This window comes from Myzus persicae, unplaced genomic scaffold (genome assembly GCF_001856785.1).
Source record: "Myzus persicae strain clone G006 unplaced genomic scaffold, MPER_G0061.0, whole genome shotgun sequence".
In the NCBI taxonomy this organism is placed as follows: Eukaryota; Metazoa; Arthropoda; class Insecta; order Hemiptera; family Aphididae; genus Myzus; species Myzus persicae.
In genome coordinates, this window is record NW_019101363.1 from 191396 (window position 1) to 205595 (window position 14200).

At 37.9% G+C, this 14200-nt stretch overlaps 1 protein-coding gene across 1 annotated transcript in view; it reads left to right on the forward strand.

The window, feature by feature from the left end:
* Positions 1–1159: 1159 nt before the first annotated feature.
* The window catches only part of LOC111028793 (fibroblast growth factor receptor 4-like), a 37661-nt gene continuing 24620 nt past the window's right edge, over positions 1160–14200 (forward strand). Inside the window, exon 1 of the mRNA XM_022307550.1 lies at positions 1160–1634. The gene's annotated coding sequence lies outside the window, so the exon portion shown is untranslated. The remainder of the gene's footprint in view (positions 1635–14200) is intronic.

Sequence of the window (14200 nt, forward strand, 5' to 3'; positions counted from 1 at the left end):
AACGTCAACAATTTACAATCCAAAATATTTTATAAAATATTCAAACAAGTTTTAAACTTATAAAATTTAAAACATTTAAAAAACCGTTATTTAAAAAAAATCTAACATCATGGTTTTAAACGAATAAAAACGTTTGTTTTGTTTAATTTAAAAAAGCTGTTTTTTTTCAAACCTGCACTATAGACATCAACACCTTTCATATGTATTACTCAACTCCATTCGACAGTTCGACTACGGTACAGTTACCAGCTACTAACCTCGTTTACCTATATTTTATATAAGTATAATTGTTTGTACTTGGTAAGTATTTGATGGGCGATAAAAAAATAACAATAACAGCTGAAACGGAGGTTCCATTTTTATTTGTTTAAACACATTAAAGATGTATATTGTATCTACCTGCCCCTGGTTACGGTAGTCGGTAATTTTATCTACAACCACTACAGTCTCCACAACTCTCCCTGGATATCTTATATTTAATAACATTCCAACTTTCAACCCTCTGGTCACTTTAAAATGCATACAGTATTATTATCGAGCATTATAATGAGTATACCGATAAACCTAACCTATATAATATGTAGACAACGATACTCATCACTATCGAAGCTTACACAATTATGACGACAAATATTTCCATTTAGAATACATGAAAAACAGTAATTATTAAATTAAACCCAAGGTAAACGCTGCTAAACGTAAATAGACCTGTAGAATTCCACTAAATCTGAAAATATTTCTATAATAGAATAACGAATACATAAACACCGTAATTATTGTAGTCCGAATGCACGGGACGTGTTACAATAATTCAGAGAAATTTTTGAAATTTTCTCATTAGAAATTTCATATTAAAATAAAATTTACTATAACACATAATATAGGTACTATGTACCTATTGGAAATGTCCAGCCGAAGCGGTCGCCGTTGACTTGGCGTCCAATCACATATTTATGTAAAAAGTAAATATAATATTTATACTTATTTTATTATTATTTTTATTCAGTTTGTACGCACGACCGGCGTCTGCGTCGCTGGCGGCGGCGGAGGAGGAGGGCGACCGTTTACCCTGGCGCGGCGGACCAATGGCAGCGGCGCGTTTCCCGACTCTGGCCAAAGGATAATACAGCGCGGCGGCGCGCAACACAAGAATAGTACTTACGCCGCCGCCACCGCCGCCACAGTGTGTTTATATATTATTATTATCATCGTGTGCCACACGCCAGACACAGTCCACCCGTCGACCGTATCGCTCGTGTGTTCCGCGCCGGTGTGCATTCGATCGCGATTTCTTTCCGTAAAAAAACAACAATAATTTTTTGCAAAAAAAAAATCAATCGAACGGTGCGCGTACGACACATCGTGTTCGCCGTTTCGTCTCGATACGCGCGCCTACGCAGGCAGATCGAATTATTGCAGCACACAATCGATATAACCCACCCACATATCTGCGGAATAGTGGGCTGCGTATAAAATATCATCGCACCGGTCTAATAATATACGCCTTTCGACCATGGATTTCGTCGAGTCCCGCGAATTCGCCTGACGACCGGCGTTCCACAAGAGTGTGTGCATCAGAGTTATTATACACGTCATATAATAACAGACCAGACCGCAGTCGACCAGCTCGCCAAGTAAGATTTTACGCTCACACATTTCGCTTAATTTTATACATTTTTTTTTTTTTTTGCGCGTACAACTGCGACGTTGTTATGATATAGCTCGAGTCCTGCGGGATCCCTCTAAATATCCTGCATGTGCGTTCCACTTGTAGACTACTATACTGCTGCTGCTGCTGCTGCTGCTGCCGCTCGCTGCAGACGTTTGAAAATTTGCCGGTCTAATAATTACTATAATATTTTTCGCCGTGTAGAATTTATTAAACCGCAACCGACGCAAAATCGGCCGTAAAAAATTGAGATGACTTTTAGCCAGACTATATTTTTACCGCAGGCTTTCAGACACTATAACCATTTATCAGCTGAAATTTTGAGTAAAAGCGGATTTGACATTGGCGGCTGTGGGCAGCAATATATTACAGTGCGTATAAATAGGTCCCTGTAGGCTGTACAGTTTACATCACATAGCCATACATACGTATAGCACCGTATAAGTGCATTTAAGCGCAAATCATCGCACGTTGTTTTTCGATCGGAGGACACATGCGGGGTCGATCGTCGGTGCCATCTGTTTTTCTCGAAACGTCCAAAATGTGGACCATGTCAACCCTGCGCGCAAGAAAACACATTGCACGGTGTAAACAATAACACGTTGCAGCAAAGATAGACATTTTATTATACACCCTTAACACATATCATACCCTGAGAATTCGAATTGGATTAAAATTTGGAGTTATAACAACAATAATATTACAGTCTAATTTTATGCAGGCTTATATTATAATATACAAATATATTCAAATAGATGTTATATATTGCACAATAAATTGAACTGTTTTTTTGTTTCTCTTGTTCGTAACTAAATGTTGACTGAATTGAGTTAGGCGCATATGATCGCAGGCAATATTTGATTACAGTTGTGTATCCCTATTTATAGATTATTTCGTTACATGTATTACATGATACAGATTACAGCTGGTTATTTACTTTTGATGGAGCTTGGTTTTAAATTATTGCGTTTTTAATCGAGATTTTAAAGAGCCGATGCCGTTACGACGTTACCTGCAAATACAAAAGTTTAAGTATACAGAGCTTGTAATTAGATTAGAAAACTTCACGGTGCTTATACAATATATATATTTATACCGACGGGAATATTATAAATCTCCAGTTTAATTGGGTTCTGGAAATGATGTAGGCTCTGTCACGTATAAATAAAAATCAGAGCTCAAAATAATTCATTAGCCAGTCGTTTTCTCCTACTCCCTAGAACACCGCTGCAGCATACGTACATAGAATAATGTAGTGGCCGCCGCCATAAATTGTAACACATTTAAACACCATCTCCTCGATCTCCCCACGTTGATCATAGCTCATATTTATCACATTAATATATAGGTACCTACATGCACATATAAAGAAGATTCATAAATTTATCGTCGTGATAACATGACAACCTCCGCAGTATATTATATGTTTTTCCACAATAAGATATTAGTACCTAAAATATTATTTATATACATGCATATAGCTCGGACGCATTAATTCCGAACCATCAATCCATATAATAGATAAGACGTGTGGGTACTAATCTTATTAATAATTCAGTATAATACAGTATCGTACGGTTTTATGAACATTTATTTAGTTCGAATTTTTACACACACTACTAACCTGTGCGATTTGTAAACCTGAATATGAATTTATACAGACAACAACAATAATTATAATCGCAACTTATTCTTTTGTGTAAGTACAGCATTATGGTTCGTGCGACTCGCATTATGGGCAATAATTATTGATGTCGGATAAAACCGCATTTAAATATTCAAACCTCGGTCGTAGACACATCTCGTCGATGCTCTCGAAATCCCATACTTCAGTCTGTATCACACGTATAAACCAAATAAAATCGTCTCGAGTTACGATTCGCAAACGTGCCCCGGACGTAATCTTTTCATCCTCCGGCAGTCCGTCTACATACAACACCGTATTATATAGGTATAGTGTGTGTGTAATATGCCACAGCGAGAAAGAGACGTTTTGCGACCACATCATCACGTCATGATGTCTTCAAGCATACATCATAGTATATCCGGTTCGGAGGGAAAAATAACAAATCCATCTCGACGGACGGACATCACGAAACGTCCTCTTTGTACCGTTTGACTTCCATCGACACCATGCGTATAATTTATTATAATATAATATGTGTTTCTCGTTCCCTAAAACCATGTATGCACGTTCGTAACGACTCGCATTCAGACAATAAATTTCGGCGTTTATAATGTGAATCGGTCACACGATACGGTTTTTACGAGTTCAATATGATGACAGCTCACTGAATCTCGAAATTAAATTATTATACTGTGAAAATAATAATTGTGATCGGAGCTCCGTTCACATGCTAATCTCACACACACACACGCCGCACGCTGACTTATCACATGGTGTTTGTGGTCGTATATAGTGCGACTTATATAATATATTTTATTATGTATATTATTATGAACAATAATAATTAACTCAATGACCGCGGCAACCAAACATCAAGACCGCGTATCATTGAGTTATAACCCATAATATATTATAAGAGTGTAGTCACTTGATTTGATGGTTTAATGGTCGTGTATATTTCGAATGAATATTTTTTTAATCTGAAATACATAATATACGAATACGATAAACTGCACCGCGGATGGGTCCGTTGTTGACGAGCGTGTAAAATTATACGATTCCATCGTTAGGCTGACCTTTGAGTACCTATATGTCCTCAAGTGTCGGCAGGGCAACAACCATTATTCATACATACATGTATATTATAAGCCACTCGCAGTCACAGACTATGACAAAGTGTATCACAACAATATTGTAATAATTCAAGACTCCGGCGTGTATAACTATATATATATCCGTTCGCGGTCGTAAAAAAGTTATATTCGTTCGTCCAAAATGTTAACGTAGGTAATATGTTTTCGATAAGACGCGTACGAACAAAACACACACTTATCGTTAATAGTTGAATAATAATTAAATTCAAAACGATTAAATATTTATTATCCAAAATATGTGCAGGCACACTTTAATATAATAATTGAAATAGAATTTGTTTCACTGATAAATGCACGCGAGTAATAAATTACGTGTAAGCGCGACTACACCGCAACGGTTCTGTTATAAAAGAGCGAAATAAGTCACAAGTGAAGTAGGTAAATATAATAAATGATTTTAGGGGAAAAAAAAGAATCTGTACACTGGTTTTTAAGCCTATATCAATATACACACCGACACCGCTCGTTCAAACATAATATTATTATAATCGTCAAAATCCAATTAAACGATTAAAAAATAATGCGTTTTATGTATATGCGATGAGTTTCGAACGTATAATGTCTCAATAATAGTGTTATTTATTACGATTTACGGGTACCGGTTATGGCGACGCCATGTCGTTCGAAATAGGTATTATGAGGGAATAAATCCGTTCAGAAAAACATCTCTTTATATATACCGCGATCGTATTATAATATTATTATATTAAGAATTTTATGACATTTAAAATATTAATTTAAAACATAACACAAAATGTGTCGTTCGGTAAAGAACCGAGAAAGCTGCATTCATAACTGAGAAACCAATCTCTCACCACTATTAGAACAGAATTTCAACTGTGTCGTGGCGTTTTTATTTTTTCAATAGAAGACCAATATATCGAAAGTTATTTAAGTTTGGCAGACGTAAAAATATCAGATTTTTAAAAGTATTATAACTTTTTTTCTAATTAATTACATCGAACAAATAAAAACGACACAATAAATATCACTTCCTACATTAAGTGAGCTTTTGTTGTCTCGCCTAGGACTACAGACTGGGTGGTTACTTAGTATGGATGGGTGCGCAATGAGTTCGTTGACGTATTGTGTGTAAACACCACAGACCAGACGGAAAATGCCCATCCTCGAGACACAATAATAATATATTAAATCAAATACAGTTTGTCGAATATTTGATGGTATAATAATATATAAGGTATATTTGTTTAACCTTCTTTATCTCGTGTTCGCTTTTATATTTGTTTAATCCTTGTACGCCGTCTATAATCGCAGTGGCAGGAGCATCGGCAGCAGTGGGGTTAATCTCGTATCATTTGTGACGATTTTGAACAGCCAACAGGTATTTAGACCTACAATCCATACACACACACACACACACACACACACACACACACACACACAAACACACACACACATATATATATATATAATATGTATATATGTATAAAGTGCGTAAAATAATGTAAATCTCGCTTCCGTCACACGCCCGTCCGTCATTCGTCGTCGTCGTCGTCGTCGTCGTCTCAATCGTCACTGCAATATGACGAGGTACCTATAAATATGGAAATGTAAAAACCGTGTACCCCTCGTCTCGGGACAGCTCAAAACATTGCGTTATAAACTCGGCAAGCTATTTTAGGGAAACGACTCGCGTCTTTCACACAGGGGTGTGCATGCGCGCTGCGGGGTGGGTTTTTTTCCGGGGGTTGGCCGCCGCCGGGTGGTTGACGGACTCAAACAGGTGTTGCGTGCGTGCGCGCCGATGCTGCAGCGCGATGATGATAAGGGACCATCCCGGGATAATAATATGTATTATTATATTGTGTTATTGTTGGAGGCGCGTGCTCGTGTATCATGCGTATGATATACGTAAATATACTATTTTATAACACACGCGGGTGTGTGTGTGTGTGTGTGTGTGTGTGTGTGTACAGAGCGTACATAATAATAATAATAATAATAACGTAGATAAACACCGGGCCGAGACGATGTGCAGACGATGTGTATAATATATGACGCGCATCATACATAGTATTCTAGGGTGTTGATAAAACCATTAAATCCGTGACGGCCGAGCGTAGGACGGACAATAAACAGATATCGTCGTCGCGTATCGACGGACGTTGTAATGAGTTATATGACGCATAAATGTATAAGTGAACTAGTACAACAATAATAATAATATGCAGGTACGCTAAATTGCCTCAGATATCCATCGTAAAATAAGCGAGATGTCTGAATCTCAGATCATGTGCGGTGCATATAATAATACGATCCAAGGCAGGGGTCGCCAATTAGGGTTTTTGAAAGGCCACATTCTGGAAATCGTTCGAGAGCCATTAAAATTGCAGACGTCGGTAAAAACCGATGGACAGAAACGATAAACGACAACACTAGAACGCACCCATATGATATTATGATATTTTGCTTTTTTTTCTTGTCTGCCATTTGGTGACCCCTGATCCGAGGACTGTCTGCTAATTTATATTCTGTTACTGATAATAATATTTACACTTGATTATGATATGCAAATTCTGCTGAGATTAGAACGTACAAGTGGTCGTGATAACTATGATATGCGAAACAAACCGGCTGCCCCCAAGTATTTAAGGTATATAATCGGAGTATTAAAATATTCCTATATTTACGGACGAGTTAGTCCTTCGATATGGACCTTCGCTATTTTTTTCATTTGTAAACCTGATGATTCCTTCTCGGTCCACTTATGCGATTCCACTCCATTAATTTGCACAAACTACAAACTATACCTACGGCCGTAACCATCCAATCCATGGTAAAATAATATGATGTGTTCGACTATAACGAATAACACGTATCTCATACCTAATAGAAAATATTTCTTTGCACTTCAGCAGATTACTATGTGTATTCTTCAATATTCTCGTGATGAGCCTGTTTTGTAATAATATAACTGAATAAATTTGATTTTAGTGTCACGCGAGTTCGGCGGGGAAGTTTGGTGTAGGCATCGCTTGCGGGTGACGCACCGGTGACGACCGAATGTCGGACCGTGTACGTCTCTTATCTACACTCTTTTGTTCGGTGATACCTATGTCGCATTATTGTAATGTGTACCTTTTCCCCCAAAAAACACTGCGCCCACATTATGTATTATGTACCTATAGTATATACGCACTTTACTCGTCGACGTTTCGGATATTACATTATTATATAGGTGCACGCACTCACGATCGAGTAAATCAATAACAGCCACGTTGGATGTAAAAATACAGATATCGGTTTTCGTGTGCTTCTATTTACACTCGGGAGACCAACGATAATCACACCGAAATCGGACGGCGTTTTTATCTAATCTCCCGACGAATAACCATCACCGAGCCCGGGCCAAAGTACCTACCCAAACAATATCGTACACTCCGGCAAGTTTTTTTTTCAATTTTACGGTGCATTATATCGTGTAAACATTATTTTACCGACTCGAAAGCGGTCATCGTAACACACACACACACACTCGCACACACTCACACACTGCATATATACCCTCGTGTGTCGTAATGCACACATGGCACGACATCGCGGCACCACCGCACCCCGACGGACGGGGAAGAAATATGACGAATAAAAACGAAAAACCATTCGTTGGTATATTTTATGATATAATACAATAATAATATGTAGGTAGGTACGTATCATTACAGTAATATATATATATATATATATGCTCGGGTTATCCGTCTGCAGCATCATTAAAACATGGCCGGCGAATATTTTATTTGAAACACGACGCGCGGGGTGTATAATAATGCGAGCCACTCTCGCTGTATGCGTTATAACGATGTGTCGGGTGCGATATTTCACGAAATAAAATATATATAATTAATAACGAACGTCGAATGGTAGGTAATAATATGCGCTGCGCCGTTCCCCAAATTGGCGTTACACGACGACCCGACGACCCTGCAAAATAAATCGCCTAATATCGGATTTCACGTATAACGTATTATATTATTATATCATTATACTATTTCTGCTGCTATGATGTTGCGCGGGAGTCTCGTCGCCGCGACGGTCGCCGGGAGCTATACCCAAAAGCGCGGGGGATGATGGAAAAATTTTCAAAAAATCCGGTATTCTTCCGGTTCTGTTTGGGGTCCCGCTATCCACTGGTTACCGGTTAAATGGTTTCGTCGAGACGGAGGAGGGATGAGGATTGTGCGTTCGATTTACCAACACCATTATTGTGTGAAACATCCGAAAGGGCCCTGAACGGGATATTCCACCCCCCCCCTCCCCACCAGTTTGACTACGGCCTACAGTGTATATACCTATACCGCGACTGCGCTTATAATCGATGTTTCGCAATAATATTCCGATGGTTGGTTTCACGAAACATCAGACCCCTCGAGTCGTCGAATTGTACAAACAGTGTTTTTTTGATTTATCTGAAAAGCTTCTTTCCCTGCGCAACCAGAAGCGGTTATCGGTTGAGCCGTACCTTATCGAACGTGTCGCGACACGACATATTTGGGAAATCTCAAAATGTTCAGTCGTTCCAAAACGACGACGTGCCGCCTGACACGAGAGCGCCGATCTAATATTGTGTTTGATTTAAAAAATCTACTCCGTAAAACATTACAATATTTATTTTGTGCCGCACATTTACGACGTCTTAAGCCCATCGTTGAGTGTCGCTGGATTTACGATCGAAACTGTAACGTATTTGGTATGATTGCGTGTACAACAAATAGTTGTACATCATAGCTGTATACCATAATACTCGTATATAATCCTCTATACTCTCGTCAATTATAATTACATCAATCCGAGTTATAAATTATAATATATATACATTCTATAATATAATGGATAATATTATAAAATAGCCTTTCGGGCCATCGCTTTCCATTCACTCATCGTTTAAAAAATATATCACAATTATTTATAATTAGATACACTGAATTATTAAACTACCTATTGAAAAATAAAAGATATTTTTTAATTACATTAAACGATTCCTGTAATGTTATAATATGTTTCTCGACGATTATGATAATTATTATATCTTTAAAAATAAGTCGACTGCGGGCATTACTCGTGTTTACTGAAATGAATCACGAATGATCTCACAGACATAAAAATTTAATGGTTCGTTTCAAAAATAAAACTGCGATTATTACCGCGACTATAAACTAATACATTGCGTCTTGCGAAGAGGTGTCAATAAAATATGAGATTATGTTTGCAGTGTAAAAATATGTGAAAGTATTGTGTGCCCATAATATATATATATTATATATATATAATCACACAAAGGCTGGCGACTTTTGCACAAGACGACCGTGTTGGAAGTGCCAACAAACAATCGAACACATCACACACACGCCATATTACGAGTAAATAATTATTTGTGTCGTGCAATAGTTATAACGATATATTGTCGTGGTTGCTCGCGTTTTTCCGTATTTCACCAATTATTTAAAATAGAATTGGATACGACACAGTATAATATATCGTAGTATATTGTAATATAATAATGGGACGCATATTCCAAGGGCCTAAATCGTGGAGGTAATATAATATTTGACACACATGTTTCGTGTGTTTTTTCAGTCACACGTGTCGAAGGAACGAGGTTGGGCGACCGACATATTATATGTGTACAGATTATTGTACAATATAATACACTATAAGGGTAGTTTATAATACGTAATAATATATAGTATATACAGGGCGATTTACCGATCACGCTCACCCCCTATTTTTCTTCAATAATGCGTATATGGTTGTCCGAACTCTTTGATTCTTGTAATATACATTATATATATATATTCTTCAACAATATTCAACAATTCAATAATATGTAAGTACTTCAACATATTCGAGTCGATTATCCACTACGGTGAAAAATCCATAAAAATCAGAACATTCGAATAGATTCGTTCTTAAAAAAACGGGGGCAAGTATGCTCGGCGAACCACACCCTTTATACGATAAAACACATGGCGACTATAGGTCGCAGTGCGCATACCCTCGACGAGGTCTTACGAGTATACATGATCGAACAATGTGTAATTTTATTATTATTGTTCGGCAATGTGATTTAAGACAATATATATATTTTTTCGTATTTCAGTTGCACGTGTGCAGTGACTGCAGCGATGCGACACGCTTTGAAAGTGGTATATATATATATGTATACGTATATTATATTTACAAAAAATGGTCCACTGGTTTTCGTGGCAAAAAAAAGGCGTGAAATGCGACGCAGCGTTATTCGAATAAAAAATATGTATATAATATTTGGTTTGGTCGTGTTTTTTTCGTTCAACGGCCGGACGGGTCGAAAAGGCTCGTTCATAATAATATCGTAGTGCGTCACATAGATATCGCCATTATCATAATTTACAATAACAATAACGACAATAATATAATGCGATAATAATATAATACACATAAGATATTATATACACGATCGTTAGTTATATATATATATATATATACATTTTAGGGTACTTAATGATATCACAAATACTGCTCGTCGTCGTCGTACAACAATGACGTGTAATAAACCATATCGTGAAGACCTCTGTATACGACTGGTGCGATCGAGTGAAAAGGAGAGGAGAGAAAATCGTCACGTTCTCTTGAAATCCGACTATGTGTTGCCGGACACGCGTTATTGCGTTAATGCGGAGAACAGCCCATTGTGTCGTATATTTTGTTATGTCCGAGATGTCCGCCTGGTCGTCCGTGGTCCGTGGTTCATCGAAACGTCCGAAACCGCACGACCATATATACCATCGCGGTATATAAATAAAGCGGCGCGTATGATAGTATATTATATACAGGGTGGTACGGGCACGATGCAGGACACGGCCGCCCCGCCGTGTCATTAATAGTTAATTATTTATTCGGGTCTTGATGTTTGGAATTTTTAATCGAACTCTAAGACACCGGTTTTGAATACTCGGATTTTTATACCATTTGAGTGTCTGTAGTGTGATTCGCGTTTTTTTTCCAAATTGAAAACCGCCCTTTTCTGCGGGTGCCGCGTAATTTGTTGTTTAATTTCGACGCATCCAAATAAAAATTTTAACGAGTAATTTTTGAACTGTTCAGGCTCAATGTCATAATCTTTTTTGTCGACCAATTTCCACACATCTTCAGTCCGTTTTTCATACTTTATAGCCTGCATATACTCTTCAAAAATACTATCGACTTCAACTAAAGTTTCGTTCGCAAAAGTCTTTAATTTGTATCGACGCACAGGGCCCCGTACCGAATGAATCATTTACGGTTTTTGACACTCGGATACTTGAGGGGTCGTCATCGCACTGTCCTGCCCTGTCCTGTAGCATATAATATGCGTTTCTGTTTTAAAAATAACCGTCATTCGGGTGTGAGGCGTTTTCACGGGAGACGACCGCCGCTACATATTACGAGTCCGGACCGGGGAGTCGCAACCGTATACCGGGTTTTAACTACCTTCGCAGATGAGGAGTCGCCCGTGGCCATAAAACGACGACAGAAATGGTGTATTCCTCGGGGTCTTGGGCACACACACGTGAACGGCACATGTGTCGCGGGGTTGTCGATAATCTCTGAGTGCCCCCGCACTGCGCCTGCGCTGTTGTACTTACATCGTAGAATTATATAGTAAAATGAAATGTACGTTCGGCGGAGGTACTCTTTGATTCGGGGTCGTCCCAACGGAGAGGAGGGGGGCAAAGGAGTATTCGCCACCATAACAATTTTTAATGTATAAAATTACTCTCATTGTCAACAAAATAATAATTATCAACATTTTAATTTGTACCCCTCCCCCCCCCCTTGAAAACTGTCTGGGACGCCACTGTTTTAATTTCTATACGATTAAACGTTCTGAGTCCAGTGATGACCCAACCTATTTTCCCCAGCGGTAAACCCATTATAAAAGTACGAATAATGTCAATCTTAATCGAATAATATAATTTTGTTGCAAATAGAAGATATCTACATGTTTTCTCCCCTTTTATTGACTATTGAAAAATTAAAAATGTATGTTGAGCAATAATTCTCCGAATATTTTGTTTTATTTTAAAAATTTCGGACGGGCCACTTTTTTGGCACCACTGAGTCTTATATACTGCGCGGAACATATTTAAATTGTGGAGAGCAAACAATTTCGGTGACAAACATCAAATTGTCATAATATCATCACTACTGGTTTTAGTCATTTTTTTTAACCGTCTATTTAACCCGTCGGAATTCAGCCAAACACGTGCGCTAAAAAACGGTGAAAAAAGGGCGTTAAGTGCTTTACCGCGGAGCGGGCGCGTCTACAACAGGCAAGAAACAGTATATGATTATGTGGCGGGTGTTCGAGACGCTTTTACGAATTTTTTTTTTTAACTGCTCGCCATCATCGCCGCGCGTATATTATTATATTATAATAATATACGTCGCTCGCGCCGTTTTATTTATTTTTTATTTTCGGGAAGACGCTCAAAACTTCCTCCCCCGCACACGTGTGACAGCATCGCGTCGTCGCCGCCGCTAATCGTTTCCGGTCGAACGTCGCCGAAATTCGTATTCCTATACGCATAAGATATAATATTATAAAAATAATAATAATTTGTTTGTGTGGGTTATTATTATGGAAAAAAAAAACGAATCAAAAATAAACATCGATGACAAGTCCAAAAACTTCATCGTCACGTCGATTTAAACTCATACGCGTTTTCCGGTCGTCGCCGTCGTAATAATAATATTAATATATTATTATACATTTCAGTCGTTGTTATATTATTATTGTACTGCGCTAAGACGCATACAGGGTGTCCCTTGATTATATACCCACTAGTCGTAGAGGGGGATTCGGGGCCCGGGCAAAAATCGGTTGTTTGCCCGTTGAGAGGTCGACATTTTCAGAAAAATAAACTCTACAAAATGGATGACTATTCAGTACCGTTTCAAAATAAAAAAATAGATTTTTTAACGTTTGCGCCAAAAAATTTAACTAAATATTACAAAACAAAATATTACAATATGCAATCCTTGTCTCTGAGAGTCAACAATAAAAAAAAATAAATACATTTATATCATACTTATTTTCTCAGGAGATATCGCAATGGATAATATTTGCTGGACAACCTGTATCTTTGCGTGCAAGTCGGCAAGGATGATTTTATGCAACACTACGTCGACGGTAGAAATAATACTATTTACTCCGAAATGTTGATGGGACGGTTAAAGTCCGATAAAGGTCTTTTTTTTCGTAATGAGATTTCCCGAGTATTATAATATCTCGACAATTATTACGAATATACAACAACCATTGCGTATAATTTGATAAAGCTCACTAGACTTCAAGGCCAGATCGGAGTAATAGGTACTTTTATACGAACGCTGTTTGAATATAATATATAGGTACCCGCGGAAAAAGCGATTTTCGAAAAAATAAGAGCCCGAGCTCCCATAAATTATTCCGATTGTATATTATGTTTACGTACATTTCGACCAAGCTAGTAGATAAACGATCCGCTGGGTCTTAACAGCCCACCATAATTATTGACGTATTTCATTCTTAGGACCATGATCTGGATTATCTATCTGAGATTGACTCTTCAGTTTCCGGCGCTAGTGTACTCCCCGGCCTGGAGAACTCCAGGAAGTCGGATTTCGTGGTGAATTGTAGCGTATATTGGTGACGTTTGAGTATAAGGTTCTCAATCTTTTGGTAACCAAATACAACATTTTGAAAAATTTCTCTTACCGCTATTCTTA